Below are 26,451 nucleotides of genomic sequence, written 5' to 3' on the forward strand. Positions count from 1 at the left end.
TATTATTTGAAAAGTCTTCAAGTACGCAGTTGACATGTAACTAAGGGATTCTATTTCTCAACTTTTCAATAAAAAGTAGCACAGCTAAAAATCAGAATATAAGAAGGTTTCTGTGGAGTAATATATCAAAGAAGCTGATTAAAAATGGAAAGGTGGGACTTGCCTGGTGGTCCAGTGGTTAAGACTCTGCACTTCAACTTCAGAGAGTGAGGGTTTGATCCCTGGTCTGGGAACTAAGATCCCACATGCTGTGCAGTGCAGCTAAAAAAAAAAAAAAAAAAAAAAGGAAAGGTTTCTTAAGCTTCATAAATTCCTGTCTAATATCTGTGAAATTTGAAATACTAATTAACAGCATAATTGTGTGAGAGCATCTGAAAATAATATTTTCTCACTAATCCTTCCATTTAAAGAAAGGCTTTTTCATACCTGCTACTCAGGTTGTTGCATACTTTCATTAACTTCATTTCTTGTCAGAAAAAGACTGTGGCTTTACTAATGGTAATACAGGGTCTGAAAACATTACCAATGCTGTATAAACATATGGGTACTGGGAAGAAAACAAATTTTAAGTAATATTATATGTTATAATAATGACCCCTCTCAAAAAAATTCCATTCATATTTTTGGCACATTTGATCTTCATTAATTACTTAGTTATCAGTTCACTTCAGTTCAGTCACTCAGTCGTGTCCAACTCTTTGTGACCCCATGAATCGCAGCACGCCAGGCCTCCCTGTCCATCACCAACTCCCGGAGTTTACTCAAACTCGTGTCCATCGAGTCGGTGATGCCATCCAGCCATCTCATCCTCTGTCGGCCCCTTCTCCTCCTGCCCCCAGTCCCTCCCAGGATCAGGATCTTTTCCAATGAGTCAACTCTTCGCATAAGATGGCCAAAGTATTGGAGTTTCAGCTTCAAAATCAGCCCTACCAATGAACACCCAGGACTGATCTCCTTTAGGATGGACTGGTTGGATCTCCTTGCAGTCCAAGGGACTCTCAGAAGTCTTCTCCAACACCACAGTTCAAAACCATCAATTTTTCAGCACTCAGCTTTCCTCACAGTCCAACTCTCACATCCATACATGACCACTGGAAAACCATAGCCTTGACTAGACGGACCTTTGTTGGCAAAGTAATGTTTCTGCTTTTTAATATGCTATCTAGGTTGGCCATAACTTTCCTTCCAGGGAGTAAGCATCTTTTGATTTCATGGCTGCAATCACCATCTGCAGTGATTTTAGAGCCCAAAAAAATAAAGTCTGACACTGTTTCCACTGTTTCCCCATCTATTTGGCATGAAGTGATGAGACCAGATGCCATGATCTTAGTTTTCTGAATGTTGAGCTTTAAGCCAAATTTTTCACTCTTCTTAGTCTATCTTAAATTGAAAAAAATATTCCACCAAAATTTTTAAAAATGTATGTTATTTAGTCACAAGGAATTTGTATATGAAAGAAATGAGAGACTAGAGTAAGTCTATCAATTTATCATAAACAAAGCCATTACTGTCTTTTATACAATGAATTAATGTTATATTTGTACACATATAAATTGGCATAATGAAATATGCTAATACTCAGTAGGTTTATCCATATTATCTCTTTTAATATAAAGGTTTTATCCATATTACTCTCTTACTATAAAACAATCCTATGAGTAGGTAGTACTGTATTTTTTCTTTTCATTTCACAGATAAAGAGATTGAGGCCTATATTTTCAATTCCTTTGAAACTTTTAAAAGGGAAAAAAAAATTACTTGACAATTTTCACATTAGGTCAAGAATAGCACAGCCGCTTATCCTCAGTGAATACCCAATAACTAAATAAACATTTTGTCTTCTAATAATGTTCCACTGGACCCTGGTTTCAGGAATTCTAAGTATTACATGAAAATTATTGCAGCATCCAATATGTTTGGAAAGTTTTAGTCAAAGTTAAAAATAATTTCTTTTACTTAGGACTTCTTAGAACCTAAAGTATGACAACGTACTATGAAGGCTACAATTTGATCTATTTTTCAAAATTTTTAAACTAGAGAACCTTCCTTTTTCAGGCCTTCTCTTGAAAAACTAGTATTTGGCAAAACACATTTTCAGAACATTGCTTTAGACTTTTGTGTATCCTAGTATTTACTCATATGTTCTTTGAAAGTATTAGTCCTTTGAAAACAATATGTCATTTCAAGTTGTAGTTTTTCTGCCTGAATTATTTGTCCTATGAGGGAAGAAAACTGATCATAAACCTGTAGATTTATATAATAAATGAAAACAATGTTCACTGCTCAGTTCTAATATTTGATGTGTTTCAGTCAGGCATTTAGTTCAAAGCCACAAAAACAAATTCAAGTGGATATCAGCAGAAAAGAAATGTACTGAAAAATTATTAGTAGCTCATACAATATACAGGAGAACTGGAGAACCAGGCTTAGAAATAGCTTAAGATGGTCTTTAAGATTATGGTGTAAAACTGCTGCCACCCAACCAGTCCCAGTGCAAACCATTGCTAAGACTAGCATCCCTGCTGTGTGACGGTGACGGCTCACAGTGGGTACTATGGTTGTACTGCTGCAACACTTGACCCAGAAACTCAACCATGTTTTCACTAACTCCACCATCAGGAGGAAGTTTGTAGTTGCCTCTTGCTTGTTATTAGCTTCTGAATCATCCTCTGGGGTGGATCTATTTGATTGGTGAAACCAAGGACATGTACCTGCAACCTACCTGAAGGGAGGCTGGAAAAGAAAGTATTTGACAATTTCCTATTTCATCCTCCCATCAAGACTCATAATGTAAAGAATTCCTCAATCCCTAAGAAGCAGTTCAGCTTCTAAATAGTTAAAATGGATTAGAAATATTCACCAAATGGAGGCACAAATCTCCTGTGTAAATTTAGCTAGAATGGCTATGGCTTGCTTCATGTCTAGCCATCCATTTCCTAATTTGATGAAGTTATGGAATTCTACAAAGATTTTTTTCTCTTTAATTCACATATATAATAGCATTTGTATGCTTATCAGGAATGCCTAAGTTAGATAAATATAATTTTTGTGTAAACTTTATTGTAAACTAAAACTATAATCAATTGTTCAGCCTCTGAAAATTTATCTTCTAGTTTATCTGCTCCGAGAAAACATAATCTATTTTCCACTCTCATCTCCTACCCCAAGGTAGAGATCAACAATTAATTGAAGCTTATGTTCAAACATTCAAAACTGGAGAAGAAATTCAATGGAGTAATTCCTGGTCATATGAACTAGAAATTGCACCTGTGGATTTACCTCCTCTTTTGTCTGAGCACTGTGTCTCTAATAATTTCATTAGAACTGATGAACCCAATCAGAGTAGGTAATCATAGGACATGTCATATCATAATCCTTTATCAGAATCTGTTGTTATTAAGTCAATTTTTGACAGGGAATACACATTTTGGAAAAGTATTTTGTTCAAAGGATGAGTGACTATGGATTGGTGACTATTGGTCTCTATTGAGATAAAACAAAGTTAATCAATTCCAAGAATATAACCAAGATCCCAGTCATCTAAGGACAGTTTCTCCATATGCATTCTAGTGCCTTACCATTTTGAGTAGTTTCCAAACAAATGTTCCCCAGGGGTAAATATTTGTTGGATATACTGGGTACAGTATTTAAACTTAATGGTCTCCATCATGTTGAGCAAGAAAACAACAGGTCTATGTTAATGTCATCATTTTTCTTACCTATAGAATGTCTCGGAATTCCCTAAGAGCTCAGTTGTAAAGAATCCGCCCGCAATGCAGTTCGATTCCTGGGTTGGGAAGATTCCCTGATGAAGGGATATGCTACCCACTCCAGTATTCTTGGGCTTCCCTTGTGGCTCAGCTGGTGAAGAATCTGCCGGCAAAGCGGGAGACCTGGGTTCGATCCCTGGGTTGGGAAAATCCCCTGGAGAAGGGAAAAGCTACCCACTCCAGTATTCTGGCCTGGAGAATTCCATGGACTGTAAAGTCCATGGGGTTGCAAAGAGTCAGACATGACTGAGTCAGACCCGACTGAGAGACATCCATAGAATGCCTCAAGGGTCAAGCACAGCCTTCAAGAAAATGAAGTGTTACTCTAGGGACAATTATATGTACATCCATTCATCAGATACCAAAGTATCTAACATGGCACTCAATTAATCTATATTATTTTATGCTGTAATTTTCAAAAGGAAATTTTTTCTATAAGATAATACAATTTAAATGTCCCCTAACTCTATATTTTTAGACTCCATGAGTCCCAATTATAGAGGACATTATAAAGTGTCTTAGGGGTTCTGTGGTGGCTCAGATGGTAAAGAATTCTCCTGCAATGCAGGAGACCCGAGTTTGATACCTGGGTCAGGAAGATCCCCTGGAGGAGGGCATGGCCACCCACTCCAGTATTCTTGCCTGGAGGATTTCAAGGACAGAGGAGCCTGGTGGGCTACAGTCCATGGGGTCACGGAGTCAGACATGACTGAGCGACTAACGTACACGGTATGTCTTAGCAGCACATACACACACACACACACACACTCCCTAGAATTTAATGGCTACTTTCTTTATTGTGAGATTATATAAGCTTCCTTTATTTTTATTCAGAGCCTCTTTCTCTGCAGCAAGCTTCTTTCCACAATGAGAAAGTGGCCCTCAATTTTATGTTCTCTTCACTAAAAGTTGCCTGTGTTAGAGACGGTATTTATTATATTCTGTAAGTGGATTATTACCTCATCCCTAGACTACAGGAAGCAATTCATTCATTTAAATCTAGCTTCCTGATCTCGCTTAGGAATAGAAATATAAGGAAGGACCACACTATTCTATTTATTTAAACCATCTTCCTTGAGGAGAGTGAAGTACTTCTTGTACTCAAGAAGTACAGTTATTTAGAACGTGCTTTACTGAAGCTATGGGGGGATTTTAATGAAAGTATAATGGGAACCTGCTGTATAGCACAGGAGCTTCTGTGATGGCTTAGAGGGGTGGGATGCAGGGGGAGGGAGGTCCAAGAGGGAGGGAGTAGATGTATACATACAGCTGATTTGTTATACAGCAGAAACTAACACAACATAGTAAAGCAATTATATTCCAATTAAAAACAATAAAGTATAATGGGGAAAATTTAAAGGTGTTCTTAAAACTTTTCTCAACCCCGAAATACTTAGAAAATCAAGCCCGCCACAAATTTCCATTTAAGTATTTTTATTCTCTTTCACACATTCCCACTACCAATTGGATTTCTTTTATAGGCTCCTTAGCACCCTGAAAAGCAACACCTTTAGAAAATTCCTCTGTGCAAATCTCTATTCATCTGTTTAGAAATATCTGCAACAGAAAATGGTTTTGCCGCCTGGATTATTCTGCCTCCTTCTTTAGTTTATTTTCTCAGTCTGAGTAGCTTCAATTCTAATTAGCCCACTCAGAGGCTTCATCATAAGAACAAGATAAATATTGGGAAGGGCCCAGGTGCTGAATGTTACGTTCCTTTAGATATGGTTTCCTCTCTCAATCTCCTCTCCAGTTTAATTTGAAGACTTGGATGTTTTTTAGCTGATACCCCTGTTGTATTCACCAACTTTACATGTTATAAGAAAATATGTAATTTATTAGGAGAGAACAATGTAACAAAATGAAAATCATGTTTTCTAAAAATCATCTATTCTGAAATGCCCTTGCTATCCCACAAAATAAATCACACTTTATGTAGAGTCAAGCTTAAATTTTATCTTTCTTCCTCCTTAAATTTGACAGAATAAGAAGAACATTTTATGGGATGCATGTAACTGCTCTTCCCTTTGAAATTAGCCAGAATTGGAAATGTTTTCCCTCTGCCATATTTTCTGGAAATATCATCAGTTTTGTCTTTTAAAGTAGTAAGCTGAAAATTGCTCATACAATGCCAAAGACCAATACTGATAACTAATGTCTGATGAAGAAGAAATAATGATGATTTTTTTTTTGCAACAATGAAGAAAAATGTATATGTAATGATTTAATGAGTTATCGAAATGTTCTAGTAACTGGGTCTAAGGAAGAATTATTGCATACATATTATCTCTCTGTTCAAAGTCATTAAAACTTCTAAAAAGATTATTTCTCAAAATAGCTAGTTTGACTTAAGTATTGATAAAGTAATTAACTAAAATGAGCAATTTCAAATCCATTCTCTCATGTCCTGCTTACATAAGATTTATTATTGTCTCATTTCCTTGCCATTGTAAAGCTACAACCGAAGAATACGGTTGAAGCATGGGACAAATTTTCAATCTTTTTCCAAATTAAGTACAAGGAGAAAATATGGTAAAAACAAATGAAAACAAACACAAGATGTTGCAAATCAACAAATCAATACTTTTAAAATTCAAAGGAGAAAAGTGCATTTTTAAGTTTCTAGTCACCGGGAGAAACATAATTCTAATTAATAGGATTTACAATGTCATTTCATGCATGGCTGCGTACTTGGTCACTCAGTCATGTCTGACTCTAGACAGGTAAAATATCTCTGATAAGTAAAAATGTGTTGTAGAGCTAAGTCACACTGAAATTGTTATGTGTTTATAAAAGGCTCTAGAGAGAGAGATTCTGGGTTCAAATCTCAGCTCTGCCCATTTTCTAGCCTGGCTTTAGCAAGTTAAATTCTCTGTGGCTCAGTTTTTCCTGTAAAGTAGAGATAGTAAGGCTATTGTAATGATTTTATAAGTTTATATATAGAGGCACCTGAAAAATAACTGGCAAATAGGACAAAATATGTTATTTTTTATAGTTACGTGTCGTTGTTGCTGTTGTTTGTATTTGCAGTACTATACACTGTAAGATAATAGCACACTATATTAAATAAGCTTTTTAAAAAAGATCCTTTTTTAATTTATGGCTGTACCGGATCGTCACTGCTGCACGCAGGCTTTCTCCAGTTGAGGTGAGGGGAGGCCATTCTTCTTTGCGGTGTGCAAGTTTCTCGTTGCAGTGACTCCTCTCATTGCAGAGCATGCGAGCTTCAGTAGTTGCATCACGTTGTCTAGTGGTGGCTGCTGGGGGCTCTAGAGCACTGGCTCCGTAGTTGTGCATGGCGTGTAGTTGCCACAGGGCATGTGGAAGCTTCCTGGGGCAGGGATCAAACCCGTGTCCCCTGCATTGGCAGGAGGATTCTTAACCACTGAACCACCCAGGGGAGCCCCTAAAATAAACTTTTAAAGAGAAATACACATGGCTCATCTTTCTTTAAATTCTCAAAAATACATCCTGTGAAAAATGCACATTAATAGTGGCAGATTCTTGACAAGACTACCTTTTGAAAATAACATTATTGTATGTAATTTCCAAAATAAACCTATGTTATCTCAAGCATTTAGACCAGAAGTCATCTAGGACCTGATATGTGCTAAGTCACTTCCCTCATGTCTGACTCTGTGCGACCCGACCCCATGGACTGTACCCTGCCAGGCTCCTCTGTCCATGGGGTCTCCCAAGCAAGAGTACTACAGTGGGTTGCCATTTCCTTCTCTGGGGGATCTTCCAGATGCAGGGATCAAAATCGCATCTCCTGCCTTGGCAGGTAGGTTCTTCACCACTAGTGCCACCTGGGAAGCTAAGAGGGATGGATCCAAACTCATCACAGGAGAATGATGCTAGAATTTAGCATAATAAAGACAAACCTCAGATTATTCTTGAGCAGAAGTTCTAGAACACGCTTACCATGATGCACAATTCCTCAAAACGAAGAAAAATAGGGTTTCACATTTGGCCAGAATGCTTAAATGTCTCATCAGGCTATGAGGTTAATTGCCAAGAACAATGAACTATTCTAACCTAAATGGAGAGGACTCTTTATATTGACTCAGGAAGATTAACTGTGGTTTTTTCTGCTTATTAACCCAAACGTATTAGTCTTTTCACTTTCTCATTTTCCCTTATTTATTAAATATTACCTGCTCTTAAAAGTCGGTGTCAAAGCCTATCTCTTCAAACAGCATTGACTAGTTGTTATCCCTTTTCCCAGGGGACGTTATCACCCTCATTTGAATTCAGACTGTAGCTGTTTTCTCTTACTTTTAGCTAACTTTTCATATGCATGTTTCTTCTGTAAATAGAAAAAATATAAAGTTCCTTGAGGTCCAAGACACACTTCAATAGATTTTATTCCCCTAATTTATCTATGATAGTACTTTGAACACTGTAATTTCATCAATATGTGTTACCTGATGAAAGAAAGGAAAATAGAAATGGACAGATTATCCACTTTTTTATATTAGAAAATCCTGGAATTGTCCATTTGATATTATTGCAAATGACTTAATATTTGCTAGTGGATCAATGACAGTAAAAATGTGATTGATGTGAAAACAATTTCAGAGTTAAATAAAGCATAAAATAAGAAAAAATTTGCCAATTGTTATTATAATATTTGTTTTTAAACAAAACATTTCTTTTATTTTCAAATTATTGCAAAGAAATTCCAGGGGACTTTCCTTAAGATATTTTCATTGACTTCCTTAACTGATGGATATATGGCAGCCTGCAAAATTATGCCTGCCTCCTAAGTAGTATTCTGCTTCTATGCCATTCAACCATTAAATGCCCCATAGCCAGGTGACAGTCTCAGCAAAATACATCTAGTTTTATATCAAAGCTTGTCATTCTCCTTGCCAGCGGCCTGACCATAAATGGTGTCTGAATCAGAGCAAGCTACTGAAATTCAATCAAAATAGAGAGGGTGTATTGGGAGACTGGGGACAACAGAGATCAGAGTGGCAGGGAGGGCAGGATTTTATAACTGCTGTAAAGGGTAAGGACAAATTTCTCACAATGAAATAGACATTTTAATTAGAAATAGAATGATTGTTTACAGTATTACAACTGTCTGTAAAATATGATGTGCATAAGTAGTCATTATTCAAATAATTTAGGCTCCCTTGGAGCATTGTGAAACTGGTGTATAAAAAACCAAGGGAATTTGGAAACACCAACAGTGGACTCAAAATGGTAATTCTGTATGATAAACAGTGTTCTGACAAATGCAGTTAAGACCTTTTTTTTCATTCTTCTTTTCAGTAAATGGTATTTGGGAACTGAAGAGGAATTATTTGGAGAAAAATAAAATTCCATCTATAAACTACATTTATAACACAATAAACTAAAAGCAGTATAAGGAGCAAATGCAAAAAATGAAACCATGAAAAATTAGAAGAAAACATGGTACTAAAAAGTCTACATTCCATAAAAGATGAATAATTTTAATTAATTAAAAAAAATCCTTGTATGGCAAAAAAAACAAAGGGTGAAGTCAAAAGACAAATAACAAAGAAGAAAGTGTGGTAATGTCTGTTATAGAAAAATAGGGATAATATTTCTATATATAAAATTCCTAGAAATCAAAAAATAATTACAGTAAAAGCATTATATGGAATGTGTTTATTGAATATAGGGATGTTGATCCTAAGTTTTTTAAAAATTCAAATTAAAACTATACAGAGTTATTTCTCTTCTATCAAAGTGGCTAAAATGCAGTGTTAGCACACTCTTGCAGTGGCTGTTCAGAAACCACCACTCTTCACAGCTGGAGGGAATGTGAAATGGTACAAGTCTATAAAAGGCAATTTAATAGCATTTAACAATGTTACAAAAAAACTTACCTATTGACCATGAAAGTATACACTTAAGAACTTATAAATAAACCAACATATTTATTAAATGAATGGACAAGGTATGCTATGCAGCACTGTTTGTAATAGTAAAAGACTAGAAAAGACCTAAATGATCCTCTGTATGTGACTAAATAATGGAAAATTACAAAAACAAGAATTTGATGGAACCACTACCATAAGAACTATCTTCATGTATAAGGAGGTATCTTCATGTATAAGGAGGTATCTCCATGATATTTCACTAAGTGAAAAAAGCAGGGAGCAAAGCAGTATAGAATGTACTGTTTTTTCTATATAAATTAAAAAAGAAAGCAGAATTATATATTCATATTCACTGGCAATGTTATACATAAAATTAAATAATACACAGAATGGCTTTTAGAAATGACTAACCATTGGCACAGAGAGAAAGAACATAAGTGGATAGGAGGAAAAATAAGATTTTCATTGACTCAGTTTTGTGTTTAAAGAATCATGCAAATATATAGTGTATTTTTAAAACATTTAAACCCTCTTATTAGTGTATAACATGTCACATATTGTTTCCTTAAATGACATTTGAAATATTTTGACTCATATAGAAAATGGTTACCTATAGAATTGCTTATAGTTCTCATTCCATAATCATCAAATTCATTCATTGTCTGGGCATGTATAGAACATATTGCAGAAGGAAATGCTCACTAATTTAGATCATTCAACAGAAAATGAAACATAGAGAATACAGTTTTTCATCTCTTGTCAAGGCAAAGATTATACCAGTTCTAAGGAGAATCTTTCAGATGCTATTATCCCTATGCTCAAATAACCTCTCTCAAGAACATCACAAGTATAGTACTGGGTAAATTTTTCATTGCAGACAGACGATTTACCATCTGAGCCACTAGGGAAGCCCAGAATTCTACCCTTTCAAACATTTATTTAGCCCTGTGATGTAAGAATAATATGGCTATTTCTACTTTCAAAGAGGGAAACAGTTGCAATAAAACACTGAAACATCTTAGTCTGGCTTATTTATACAGAATATAATAGAATCAAGCCTTGAAGGTAGATTATCTGACTCCAAATTAGCACTGTCGATCATGTCCAATGGCTTTTGACTCCCTTGAAATGATATTGCAATGTGTTTGGCCAGCACATATAGCCCTCCGTAACTAGATTCCTATCTATTTTTTCCATTACTACCATATATCTATTATGCACCACCCATACTGAGGTTTTCTGTTTTTCCATGGATTTTTCAGTTGTTTTCCCTTAAGATTGCCATGGCCTCAAATTACCCACCATCTCAAATACTGTCTTTTAAAAATTATTTTTTAAGTGGAAGATAATTATTTTACAATGCTGTGTTAGTTTCTGCCATATAACAATGTGAATTAACTCTAAGCATACGTATATCCCCTCCCTATTGAATGTCCATCCCACCGCCCCTCCCCACCCCATCCTACCCTCTGGGTCTTCACAGAGCACTGGGCTGAGCTCCCTGTGTGATATAGCAGCTTTCCAATATATATATATATATATATATATATTTTACACATGGTAGTGTATATATATCGTCTATTTCTGCTTTATTGACTATGCCAAAGCCTTTGACTATGTGGATCACAACAAACTGTGAAAAATTCTGAAACAGATGGGAATACCAGACCACCTGACCTGCCTCTTGAGAAACCTGTATGCAGGTCAGGAAGTAACAGTTAGACCTGGACATGGAACAACAGACTGGTTCCAAACAGGAAAAGGGGTACGTCAAGGCTGTATATTGTCACCCTGCTTATTTAACTTTTATGCAGAGTACATCATGAGAAATGCTGGGCTGGAAGAAGCACAAGCTGGAATCAAGATTGCCAAGAGAATTATCAGTAACCTCAGGTATGCAGATGACACCACCCTTATGGCAGAAAGTGAAGAACTAAAGGGCCTCTTGATGAAAGTGAAAGAGGAGAGTGAAAAAGTTGGCTTAAAGCTCAACATTCAGAAAGCTAAGTTCATGGCATCTGGTCCCATTACTTCATGGCAAGTAGATGGGGAAACAGTGGAAACAGTGGCTGACTTTATTTTTCTGGGCTCCAAAATCACTGCAGATGGTGATTGCACCCATGAAATTAAAAGATGCTTACTCCTTGGAAGAAAAGTTATGACCAACCTAGACCACATATTAAAAAGCAGAGACATTACTTTGCCAAAAAAGTCTAATCAAGGCTATGGTTTTTCCAGTGGTCATATATGGATGTGAGAGTTGGACTATAAAGAAAGCTGAGTGCAGAAGAATTGATGCTTTTGAACTGTGGTGTTGGAGAAGACTCTTGAGAGTTCCTTGGACTGCAAGGAGATCCAACCAGTCCATCCCAAAGGAGATCAGTCCTGGGTGTTCATTGGAAGGACTGATGTTGAAGCTGAAACTCCAATACTTTTGCCACCTGATGTGAAGAGCTGACTCATTTGAGAAGACCCTGATGCTGGGAAAGAATGAAGACAGGAGGAGAAGGGGAAGAAAGAGGATGAGATAGTTGGATGGCCTCACTGACTCAACAGACATGAGTTTGAGTAAACTCTGGGAGTTGGTGATGGACAGGGAGGCCTGGCATGTTGTGGTTCATGGGGTCGCAAAGAGTCAGATACGACTCAGTGACTGAACTGAACTGACATGATCAATTCACCCCACCCTCTCCTTCCCCTGCTGTGCTATCATCTCAATGACATCTTCCCTAATCATTCACTCTGTAGTGTGGATCTTCCTTCACTTAGGATATGGAAAATATCTTTTATGATTTTTTTTTTGGCATATCTTGTCCATCTTTCTAGATTAAAAACTTTATATGGATAGGTTTGCAAAACTTTATATGGATAGGTTTGCAATTTTTTAATCTTTTGTTTCATATATACATCCATAATAAAATTTTGTTGAGAATGAATAAATATTCAGAGACAATAATAAGAGCTTAAAGAGGATAGATTTGAAGACAAGAGGATAATATAGAAATGGGGGAAAAAAAGCAACATGAAAAAAAGTGCTTGAAATTGAGGCCGAATCAATGTGGGAAGATAAAAGGAGTAAAATAAGGCTGATGAAAAGACTATGTTATTGCTGTTAATGAAGAGACTATTTGTAAATGAAAGCTCGTTTCAGGGAAACTTGCCAGGTCCAGTTTGAAAAATCTAAGACATAAATGGAAATAAAAGATATACCCTCAGGATAAAAGTAAGCATTCCATTTATAGAGTGTGTTTCTATCTAGGTGGAGATTGTTGTTGACAATAAGGGAATGAATGAGATCAGAGAAGGAGAGCGTGTACAGAGAGGAAAGACTCATCCTAGGAAAAGCACAGCATTCTCCAGCAAGGGTGGGAGGGTAAAACAGACCCCTGAAGGAGACTGATGTATTAGGAGAGGTAAAAGGAAAGAAACCAACACACTCTAGCACTACATACCCTAAGAACTGAGAGGTTTTTACAAGAAGATGAAGAAAGGAAACAACTCTGTCATACTCCATGGTTCAACACACATATATCTGTGTGTTTATAATATATATGCTAATAGAAGTAAATATAAACCGGACATTCTTGTTACCATCTACTCTAATAAATTTCTTAATTCTAGCATGTAATAACAAAGAATATTGGGAAATTTTCTGTGCCTGGCATTTTTCACCCTAATTTTTACTGTGGAAAGCTAACACTCATATGCTATTGACTTTGGAAGCACCATTTGAGGCATAATGAGTCTGGATCCATTTTGAGGATACCAAGAAAAAAGCTAAGTTTATCACTAATGCATTTAATGGGAAAACTTTCTTGTACATTCATTTTCAGAGCTTACAAGGTCATTATAGTCTATTAGGAGTACTTTAAAGACAAAAGACGAAACATTCTATTTGAAGCCACTATATTCAATGCATTATCATTATTCCATTAGTGTAATAAGGGTTACCTGTTTCAAAAAGTAAGACTACTTTATAATAATAGGTGATTTTTTTACCCGTCACCTTTTAAGTAGGTCCTGTTACAACCCCCTCTCACAACAATCTCTGTCTACAATAATGAATGAGAATAACAAACAATTCAGACAAGGATAACTGTAATTGAAAATAAATATCCCTATTGCCATTTTACATATTACTTCAAAGATATTACATTTTTATTTTCTTGAATATATCCTATGCAATGATTGCTTACAAGAAAACAATTCACGTTTTTTTTGAAATTCAGTCTTTTCAAAATGAAAGGAAAGTGTGAGATAAACACATCTATTTAATGCATGTCTAACCTGCTATTGTTTAGATAAAAAAGTGCTTTTAGTTTAAAATGAAAACACAATGATCAGAATGTTTCAATGTTACTTTTAGAATAGAATTCTGCTCTTGTTCCTTCAGTAGAAAGGCTTTTTAACTTTTTAACAAATTATATAGGTTTTGAGCAGTCCTTTATCAAAACAGGAGAAAATGACTTAGGACAATATGCACTGATTTCCTGCTTTTTTTTAATTGTAAATGTGAACATTTCAAGTGAAATGTATACATGTATATTTGTTGTTGTTCAGTCACTAAGTCATATTCAATTGTTTGTGACCCCATGGACTGTAGCAATTCAGGCTCTTCCTCTTCCAGTATCTCCCAGAGTTTGCTCAAATTCATGTCCATAGAGTCAGTGATGCTATCTAACCATCTCATCCTCTGCCATTCCCTTCTCCTTTTGCCTTCAATCTTTCCCAGCATCAGGGTCTATTCCAGTGAGTCGGCTCTTCACATCAGGCGGCCAAAATAATGAAGCTTCAGCTTCAGCATCAGTCCTTCTGATGAATATTCAGGATTGATTTCTTTTAGGATTGACTGGTTTGATCTCCAAGCTGTCCAACACTCTTCCCCAGCACCACAATTCAAAACATCAATACTTCAGCACTCATCCTTCTTTATGGACCAACTCTCACATCCATAAATGACTACTGGAAAAACCATAGCCTTGAATATATGGACCTTTGTTGGCAAAGTGATGTCCCTGCTTTTCAACACACTGTCTAGACTTGTCATAGCTTTCCTTAAAAGAAGCAAACGTATTTGAATGTTATGGCTGCAGTCACTGTCCACAGTGATTTTGGAGCCCAAGAAAATAAATCTGTCACTGCTTCCACTTTTTTCCCTTCTGTTTGCCATAAAGTAATGGGACAAGTTACCAAGATCTCAGTTTTTGAATGTTGAGTTTTCAGCCAGCTTTTTCACTCTCCTCTTTTGCCCTCATCAAGAGGCTCCTTAATTCCTCTTAACTTTCTGCTATTAGAGTGGTATCATCTGCATATCTGAGGTTGTTGATATTTCTCCTGGCAGTCTTGATTCCAGCTTGTGATACATCCAGCCCAGCCCAGCATTTTGCACGATGTGCTCTACATAGAAGTTAAATAGGTAGGGTGACATTATACTGCCTTGTTGTACTCCTTTCCCAATTTTGAACTAGTCCCTTGTTCTATATCTGGTTCTAACTGTTACTCCTTGGCCTGCACACTTTTCAGGAGGCAGGTAAGGTGGTCTAGTATTCCCATCTCTTTGAGAATTTCCCACAGTTTGTTGTAATCCACACAGGCAAGGGCTTTGGCATAGTCAATGAAGCAGAGAAAGATGTCTCACTGGAATTCCCTTGCTTTTTCTATGATCCATCCAATGTTGGCAATTTGATCTCTAGTTCCTCTGCATTTTCTAAGCCCAATTCTAAATTTCTAAGCCCTTTTATATTGGAGGTTCTTGGTTCAAGTACATTTGAACCCTAGCTTGAAGGATTTTGAGCATTACCTTGGTAGAGTATGAAATGAGCCCAATTTATGGTAGCTTATATAAGAGAGTTGGGAAAACTACTAGATCATTCAGGTATGACCTAAGTCAAATCCATTATGATTATACAGTGGAAGTGAGAAATAGATTTAAGGGACTAGATCTGATAGAGTGCCTGATGAACTATGGACGGAGGTTCGTGACATTGTGCAGGAGACAGGGATCAAGACCATCCCAAAGAAAAAGAAATGCAAAAAAGCAAAATGGCTGTCTGAGGAAGCCTTACAAATAGCTGTGAGAAGAAGAGAAGTGAAAAGCAAATGAGAAAAGGAAGAATATACCCATATGAATGCAGAGTTCCAAAGAATAGCAAGGAGAGATAAGAAAGCCTTCCTCAGCAATCAAGGCAAAGAAATAGAGGAAAACAATACGATGGGAAAGACTAGACATCTCTTCAAGAAAATTAGAGATACCAGGGAACATTTCATGCAAAGATGGGCTCAATAAAAGACAGAAATGGTATGGACCTAACAGAAGCAGAAGATATTAAGAAGAGGTGGCAAGAATACACAGAAGAACTGTACAAAAAAGATCTTCATGGCCCAGATAATCACGATGGTGTGATCACTTACCTAGAGCCAGACATCCTGGAATGTGAAGTCAAGTGGGCCTTAGAAAGCATCACTACGAAAAAAGCTAGTGGAGGTGATGGAATTCCAGTTGAGCTATTTCAAATCCTGACAAATGATGCTATGGAAGTCCTGTACTCAATATGTCAGCAAAATTTGGAAAACTCAGCAGTGGCCACAGGACTGGAAAAGGTCAGTTTTCATTCCAATCCCAAAGAAAGGCAATCCCAAAGAATGCTCAAGCTACCACACAATTGCACTTATCTCACATGCCAGTAAAGTAATGTTCAAATATCTCCAAGCCAGGCTTCAGCAATATGTGAACCGTAAACTTCCAGATGTTCTAGTTGGTTTTAGGAAAAGCAGAGGAACCAGAGTTCAAATAGCCAACATCCGCTGGATCATCGAAAAAGCAAGAGAATTCCAGAAAAACATTTATTTCTGATTACTGATTATGTCAAAGCCTTTGACTGTGTGGATTACAATAAACTGTGGAAAATTCTGAAGAAGATGGGAATACCAGACCACCTGACCTGCCTCTTGAGAAACCTATATGCAGGTCAGGAAGCAACAGTTAGAACTGGACATGGAATAACAGACTGGTTCCAAATAGGAAAAGGGGTACGTCAAGGCTGTATACTGTAATAACCCTGTTTATTTAACTTATATGCAGAGCACATCATGAGAAACGCTGGGCTGGAAGAAGCACAAGCTGGAATCAAGATTGCCAGGAGAGAGATCAATAACCTCAGATATACAGATGACACCACCCTTATGGCAGAGAGTGAAGAGGAACTAAAAAGCCTCTTGATGAAAGTGAAAGAGGAGAGTGAAAAAGTTGGCTTAAGGTTCAACATTCAGAAAACTAAGATTATGGCATCTGGTCCCATCACTTCATGCCAAATAGATGGGGAAACAGTGGAAACAGTGGCTGACTTTATTTTTCTGGGCTCCAAATCACTGCAGATGATGATTGCACCCATGAAATTAAAAGACGCTTACTCCTTGGAAGGAAAGTTATGACCAACCTAGACCGCATATTAAAAAGCAGAGACATTATTTTGCCAACAAAGGTCCATCTAGTCAAGGCTATGGTTTTTCCAGCAGTCTTGTATGGATGTGAGAGTGGACTATAAAGAAAGCTAAGCACCGAAGAATTGATGCTTTTGAACTGTGGTGTTGGAAAAGACTCTTGAGAGTTCCTTGGACTGCAAGGAGATCCAACCAGTCCATCCTAAAGGAGATCAGTCCTGGGTGTTCATTGGAAGGACTGATGTTGAAACTCCAATACTTTTGCCACCTGATGTGAAGAGCTGACTCATTTGAAAAGACTCTGATACTTGGAAAGATTGAGGGCAAGAGGAGAAGGGGATGACAGAGAATGAGATGGTTGGATGGCCTCACTGACTCAGTGGACATGAGTTTGAGTAAACTCCGGGAGTTGGTGATGGACAGGGAGGCCTGGCATGCCACAGAGTTCATGGGGTTGCAAAGAGTCAGACATGACTGAGCGACTGAACTGAACTGATATAGTAGTTAGAACATTCTTTGTCATTGCTCTTTTAGGATTTGGAATGAAAATTGACATTTTCCAGTCCTATAGCCATTGCTGAGTTTTCCAAATCTGCTAGCATATTGAATTCAGCACTTTAGCAGCAGCATCTTTTAGGACTTCAGAAAGCTCAACTGGAATTCCATCATCCTCTCCAGCTTTCTTCGTAGTAATTCTTCCTAAGTCCCACTTGACTTCACACTCCAGCTCTCTCTCTCTAGGTAAGTGACCACACCATTGTGCTTATCTGGGACATTAAGATCTTTGTTGCATAGTTCTTCTGTGTATACTTGCCACCTCTTCTTAATCTCTTCTGCTTCTGATAGATCTTTGCCATTTCTGTTCCTCATTATGTCTATCTTTGCATGAAATATTCCTTGTTACCTCCAATTTTCTTGAAGAGATCTCTAGTCTTTCCCATTCTGTTGCTTGCCTCTATTTCTTTGCATTATTCATTTAAGAAGGCATTCTTATCTCTCCTTACTGTTCTCTGGATCTCTGTTTTCAGTTGAGTATACCTATCCCTTTTTCCGTTGCCTTTTGCTTCTCTTCTTTTCTCAGTTATTTGTAAGGTCTACTCAGACAACCATTTTGCCCTTTTGCACTTTTTTTTGGGGGGGATGGTTTTGTTCACTGCCTCCTTCCTGTACAATATTACAGCTTCTGTCCATAGTTGTTCAGGCACTCTGTTTATCAGATCTAATCTCTTGATTCTGTCATCTCCATTGTATAATCATAAGGGATTTGATTTAGGTCATACTTTAATGATCTAGTGACTTTCCCTACTTTCTTCAATTTAAGCCTAAATTATTCAATAAAGAATTCATGGTCTGAGTCATAGTCAACTCCAGGTCTTGTTTTTGCCAGCTGTATAGAGCTTCTCCGTCTTCGGCTGCAAAGAATATGATCAAGCTGATTTCAGTGTGATCCTTTGGTGATGTCCATGTGTAGAGTTGTCACTTGTGTTGTTGTATGAAAGATTTTGCTATGACCAGTACGTTCTCTTGTCCATACTCTATTATCATTTGCCCTGCTTCATTTTGTACTCCAAGGCCAAACTTGCCTATTATTCCAGGTATTTCTTGACTTCCTACTTTTGCATTCCAACACTTATGATGAAAAAGATTTATTTTTTTGGTGTTAGTTCCAAAAGGTCTGTAGGTCTTCATAGAACCATCCACTTCAGCTTCTTTGATATCAGTGGTTGGGGCATAGACTTGGATTACTATGATGTTGCTTGGTTTGCCCTGGAAATGAACCAAGATCATTCTGTCATTTTTAAGATTGCATCCAAGTACTGGATTCAGCCTCTTTTGTTAACTCTGAGGCCTACTCCATTTTTTCTAAGAGATTCTTGCCCACAGTAATAGATATAATAGTCACCTGAGTTAAATTCACCCATTCCCGTCCATTTTCGTTCACTGATAGGTAAGATGTCAGTGTTCACTCTTGCCATCTTGTGTTTGACCACATCCAATTTATCTTGATTCATGGACCTAAAATTTCAGGTTCCTATGCAATATTGTTCTTTACAGCATCAGACTTTACCTTCACTACCAGACACATTCACAACTGAGCATTGTTTCTGCTTTGGCCCAGCCTCTTCATTCTTTCTGGAGCTATTTCTCTGCTCTTCCCCAATAACATATTTGACATCTAATGACCTGGGGAGGAGCTCATCTTCCAGTGTCATATTTTTAGCCTTATTACACTGTTCGCCTTAATGTGCCATTTTTGTATTAAAAAGCATTTTTACCTAAAGCAACGATTGCCAATCTTTTTCTAATAACAAGCCCATATAGTAAATATTGTAGGCTTTGCAGATGTTAGGGTTCTAGCATGAAGCAGCCATAACAATACATAAGAATTAATGAGACGGTATCTCAGTAAAACTTAAGTTGCAGAACCAAGTGGCAGGCCAGTTTTACCCTAAGGCTCATAGTTTCCCAATCCCTGGCCTAGGGCATAACAGCAATATCTTTCTTCCTGCCTCATTGTTTGACTGTCTCCCACTCATTAACCTCTCAAGCACAGAATATTTGTTTTTGAGATATATAATTTGAATCTAGAGGTATCACTCCCACCTATCCTTGTGTCTATGATTTCTAACCTTTAGCATATTGGTTGGAAATCTTAAAAACACAAGGCTACTATTACTTCACTATGAGATCTTAGATTCCTTTTAATTTATAGAAGTTGAGTTTATGTTGTTTGATACACTGTGTTTTCTGCCAATAATCTTAAGTATCAAACAATTAATCTTTTAAATGACACTGGAGAGTAATGAATGAACATATACTTTGTCATATCTGTTTAAATTATGGGCTTGTTGATGTTTAAGTACCATTAATATCACTTGTGGTGTTAATTTGTTTAAAAATAGTCAATATTAAGCATTTTATTGTATGTGTGAATTTGTTAGAAAAAATAAAAGTCCTAAGACAAAAGGCAAGTATAAGCACTAATAGTTTCCCTTTGCAAAATTATATTTTCCTCCTCTCTTATTTTCATGGGAATTGGCTCTTCTGAAAGGTGTGCTTAGCCAAGGAGTAAATAACTTCCTTCAGAAACCACATAAATCTTATCTACACCACTTGCATCCTTCAGTGCACTGGGAAGCAATATAAGTTCTGACCCTCAGGTCTCTATGTATTTTGTACTATCTCTGGAATTTTCCCTCCCTATCTCATTTTCTCAGTTCCATGTTGAAGACCTCTGATCTCTGTTTGATATTGCCATAATGAAATCTTGCTCGGAACTCTTTTTCAGAAGAGTTTTTATAAACATTTAAAAAAAAGAATTGGAAGTAATTTTAATAGATAAAAATGTTGTGTTCAGAAAAATTTACAAAATATTGAAATAAATTTTTTTTTTCCTAAAAGTACAATTCTTTTAAAATACAAAACAGTCATCAAGGGGATCCAGTTAGATTTTCTAAACTGGTAAAATCACGAAAGCAAGAAGTCCAATATATTCAAAGATGATTATTATAAGAAGTAAACTGTAGACCCCACAGAGAAGCTAGATTTAGACTTCCTATAGAAATACAGTAGACAATCAATAAAGGATGAGATAACTCATGCTTGATCTACAACATTCATCACTGTTAGAAAATAGCTCTATTTCCATATATAGTACAATCATCTTTTGTTTAAGTGTTTTTTTTTTAATTTAAAAAGAAATATAAATAAAATTTTAAAAAATTTATATCTTCTGCTGACCTAATATAAAATAGTGAAAGATAAAGCAAAAAATTAATTAAATAAAGACAGAATCAGCAGAGACATATTGTATAGCAAATTTAGAAAACAAATTGGGATAAGAGTGACAGTCAAAAGACCACTGAGAGGGTAATAGGCAGGAAGGCCAGGGGGTCTCCAAATGGAGGAAATAGGCTGCAAGTGTCAGACATTTTTATCTCTCTTAAGAGGCAGGAGGAAACAAACTAGTGATATATATATATATATCTATCACTATATATATATATATATATATATATATATATCCCCCTTCTCTATACAAATTTAAAAGGAGGTTTCTCTTAAAATACTGTGTTGCCATAATGACACCTGGTTCCACCTGAAGTTAACTATTCTCAAACCCTGAGTTAACCAATGCATTCTTCTTATGGAAATACTTGTTTTAAGCTATGTTAATGTACTATGCATTTACCCCAGACTCTGTCTTCAAGTGGGTTCCACCTAATAGCTCAAAACCAACTTGACAAACCATTATGTTATACTCAGACATTGTTCCCGTAATCTATATAAATGAAACAGTTTGTATGGTAATCTGCCCTTCTACAAGATTCAAGTCAATCGTTTTATGGCCCAGGATGACTCGTCTGGTGCCAAGATTATCCCAAAAGATATCTTATGGATGAGGGGCCTGGTGCCATTCTGAGTTTTAAGACATTCCTTTCTTTCATTACAGACTGCTAGTGACTATATAACAGCCAGCTAAAAACTAGAAAGGGGGGTGCTCTTTCTGCCCCCTTCTGATGCCTACGTCAGAAGCTTTCTCTATCTTCTTTATACTTTAATAAAACTTTATTACACAAAAGCTCTGAGCGATCAAGCCTCGTCTCCGGCCCCAGATTGAATTCTTCTCCTCTGGAGGCCAAGAATCCTGCATCTTTCATGGGTCAGCAACAACCTTTCACCACTAATATTGAATAGTCAAAAAGATTAAGATTAAATTCTTAGTTGACATAAGCCAGAAGAACCAGATAATTAATATTGAATAGCATTGATAAGAAAGGAGTACATTAAGTAAATGACCTTTGTCTAGGCCTTGGTCTATACAAATTCTACTCTTAGGATTATTCCTAACTCCTTACTATTTGTTACCTACATTTAAGCAGTGTATTGTATAAAACAATTCACTGAAGTATAGTCAGAAATCTTGTATCATTTTGATAAAGATTATAGCACTCTGTGATATGGTCAGATCTCTAGGGATTCATTTTTTCCTTTCTGTAAGCCCATCTTGCATCTTCCATGCACCTTGCTTTTAACTGGTGACACTCTTCAAAGCCCATATTTTAATTACTTTGCTTTTTCCGCACAGAGAATTAGGGTGTCTTGGAGTGAGTTTACTTTGTCCCCCCCAGGATAGTCTTAGTGAATAATCAGCTGGAACAGTGGATTAGGAGCCTAAAGGCCTTGCCTTAAATCAAGACAGACTCTGACACATAGGTTTCGCCCAAAGATTCCCCGTGGGATGGGTCTGAAGCTGGGATTTTCTGTAAAATTACATCCTTTTTTGACTTCCTTTATTGCTCTTTCTTGCTTCCTCTATCCCTTTAAAGATTTATCTTAGCAGCATTTCCTTAATAAGTTGCTTTCAGGAAATCATTTTCTCAGTGTATGCTTTTAGACAACCTGATTTAAGGAGAGATTATGACGGTTTGGATTGATTTCTAGTAACTTTGCACATTTCCTCTTATTTGTTATTTTCATTGCATCTATCTTCCTTGTCCTAATCTATTTTCCTATGGTAAATGTTAGTTAAAAAAAAAAAATGCTGTAACCTAGCAGTCAGAAGTTGGAGATATGGGAAAAGATTATACCATAATTTGTATTCAACTTTATTTGAGAATGAAAGAAGAAAGGGTGGGAAAATCAGATTCCACTTCAGAGACTTAACCCCAAAAAATGAAAAGCCAGCTAGATAAAAGTGTAGGACTTGCAAAGGAAACAGAAGATATGTGGACTTAACTCAGGGTTGCAAAAGATGTGGCTAAAGATTTACTTGGTTGGAGATCTACCACGATCCTGTTGAAAGATGATTCAAGAAGAGGTGGTCTACAATGTCGCAGAAATCAGGCATCTAATTTGTCAGGGGCTCATAAAGATAATTATGTATGTCAGAGTAGAGCTAAGGAACACATACATATATTCAACTGAATGCCCTGAAATGCCTATATGAAATGGAATCCACTATTCCCAATTTCTACAGTATCACTTTATCCCAAATTTGAAATCATTTCTCACTTTCTCTTTAGTTCAATATTCATGTTTATTTACGTAACTTGATTTCACTAATATTTTTGGAGGTCAGAGAGTATGGAGGTGGTGTAAGATAGGATGCAAACAGTTGGGTATGATAAACAATATGCTTTTTATCAGACTCTGAATCTCCTTACATATCTAAAGAAATTTCTAGAGATTCCTTTATTGTATAGATATCACTCTTTCTTACAAGGCTACAAAAAGTAGCTTGAGACAAAGAAAAATACTACACAGAAGAAGCCATGTCAGTCCATTCCCCTGACACTCTCAGGAGAAATCCAGATCCTGAATAGTTTAATGAATACACCGATTAAGATACAGTTCCTTTAAAACACATAGGACATATATCAGAGGCCAGAATCTTTCAAAGCTATTCCCATCTGTTCTTTTAACTTGTCACCTCAGTTCTATAAATACCTTGGCAATCAGTAAATAACCATTGGCCAGCTGGACTTGATAGACTGTATATTATGTATCCCACAAAAGAATAATTTACAATCAGGTTCTCAATGTATATTTTTTCATGTTTGTTTTTAGAAATTGAAGTATAGGTGATGTACAATGTTCTATAAGTTACAGTTGTACAATATAATGTTTCACAATTTTTTAAAGTTATACTCCATTTATAGTTATTATAAACCAAGGGCTACATGTGTGCTAAGTCATTTCAATTGTGTCCAACTGTTTGCAACCCTGTGGACTGTAGCCCACCAGAATCCATAGGATTATTTAGGCAAGAACACTGGAGTGGATTGTCATGCCCTCCTCTAAGGGAGCTTTGCAACCCAGGGATTTAACCTGCATCTCTTAAGTCTCCTGCATTAATAGGTAAATTCTTTATCACCAGTGCCACCTGGGAAGCCTAAAACTAATGGTTATATTCCTCATATTGTATAATATATCCTTGTAGTTTATTTTATACCTAATAGTTTGTAACCCTTACTCCCCTACTCCTATATTGCTCCCCACCCCCCATGCCTTCTCCCTACTGATAACCACTAGTTTGTTCTCTATATCTGTCCATCTACTTGCTTGCTCTATTCACTAGTGTTGCGTATTTTTAAATTCCACATACAGATTAATACAGTATTTGCCTTCCTCTGTCTGACATTCACTTAATGTAATATCCTCCAAGTCCATCCATGTTGCCACAAATGACAAAATTTCATTCATTTTTATTCTGAATAATATTTCATTTTATATAAATACCACATCATTATCCATTCATCTGTTGATGGACACTTAGACCGCTTCCCATTTCTTGGCAATTGTAAATGCAGCTATGAACATTGGGGTACATGTATCTTTTAAAATTAGTGTTTTTGCTTTATTTGGATATATACCCAGAAGAGGAATTTGTGGATCATATGATAGCTCTATTTTCAGTTTATTGAGGAACCTCTATACTGTTTTCCACAGGGGCTGCACCAATTTATATCTCCATCAGCAGTGTACACAGGCACCCTTTGCTCTACATCCTTGCCAAAATGTGTTATTTGTGTTCTTTTTGATAACAGTCATTCTGACAGGTATGAGGCGATACCTCAATGTGATTTTGATTTGCATTTCCCTAATAATTAGCAAGGTTGAGCATCTTTTCATGGTAGCCATCTGTATTTTCTCTTTGAAAATGGTCTATTCTGGTCTTCTGCCCATTTTTTTAATCAGTCCTTTTTTTTTTTCTTCTGACATTGGGTTTTTATGTGTTGGATGTTAACCCCTTATTGGTCATATCATGTGCAAATATTTATCCCATTCAGTAGTTTGTCTTTTTGTTTTGCTGATGGTTTCCTTTGCTGCACAAAAGCTTTTAAGTATATTAGGTTCCATTTGTTTATTTTACTTTCATTTCCTTTGTTTTAGGAGACAGATCTAAAAAAAAATATTGCTATGATTTATGTCAAGGAGTGTTCTGCCTGTGTTTTCCTCTAGGAGTTTTATGCTTCTGGTTTTACATTTAGGTCTTTAATTCATTTTGAATTTATTGATGTAGTGGTATCAGAGAATGTTCTAATTTCATTCTCTTATGTGTGGCTTTCCAGGTTTACAGAAGCACTTATTGAAGACACAGTCCTTTCTGCATTGTATATTCTGGCCTCCCTTGTCATAGATTAATCTACAGTAAGTGGGTGGGTTTATTTCTGGGCTCTCTATTCTGTTCCATTGATCTTGATTGTACTCTTTAATTGATAGCATTCATCCCAGGTGCAGCTAATATTTTATTTTATAAGAAATACTTAATTAACTTTAAATATTTCAGATAAATCTTAGAGATTTTCATACATGATCAAAATCAAATATTTAATATAAAATATTTATTTTAATGTGGATTATAAAATTTAGGAAGAATATCTCTAGCACGTGAGGAATCATTTTCCTATGTAATTCATGATTACTAACAAGGAAGAATACATACTATCAAGAAAGAGCTTATTAATCATTAATAATCAGTTTATTCCTTAATGTTAAAATATCTTTTCCATTTAGAAAGTAAAAAATTGTACAAAATAAGAAAATATTAAAATTTACAATGGTATGGAAAGTGAGAGGTGAAAGACCCTCCCACCTCTGAGAAATTAAGACTGATTGACATTTAGGTATGTGTGTTTCAGGATAATTTTCCAGGTCCATGTGTGCCTTATTTTAAATTATGCTTTAACAATTGTATAATATTTCATTCTATCAAAGAATGAAAATTGTTTAATCTTTAATTTATGGTCTTCTAAATTACTTCTAACATTGCTTTCTGTATATATTCAATCATCACATTTTCATGTGTAAAACTGTATATAAAATAACAATATTTTATATTAGGAAAATGTTTTGGATATTATATAAATCTTAAATTAGGGAAATGCAAACCAAAATCACATTGAGATATCACATCACACCTGTTAGAATGACTTTTATATATATATATGACTATTATATACCTTATATAATCTATGTAAGTATACATTTTATACATTATATAATTGTGTATTTTTATTCATTCATTATAACTTGCACATGCACATATATATCTTGCTTCTCTTAAAATGCCTTGTAAGTATATAACAGAAAGCCAAATTTAATGTCACATATAAAAATGTATTAGGTTACAGAACTACATTATATTCTTTTATCTATAGCAAGAAAAAATGCTAATTTTTACAGATATATGTCTTTATACTTAAAGCAAGAAACAAATGATTTCTAAAGAGTTTTCTTTTAGGAGAGTAACAACAAATTTTCTGCAAATTCTAAATATGTTTACTTCACTAATTATCATGATTCACATATTTTGGGTAGTGAATTTACTTATGAAGAATAAATCAGGATTTCTCTAGTTTCAGAAATACTAATATGAGCAC

The sequence above is a fragment of the Cervus elaphus genome, chromosome 9, assembly GCF_910594005.1.
Source record: "Cervus elaphus chromosome 9, mCerEla1.1, whole genome shotgun sequence".
Lineage (NCBI taxonomy): Eukaryota > Metazoa > Chordata > Mammalia > Artiodactyla > Cervidae > Cervus > Cervus elaphus.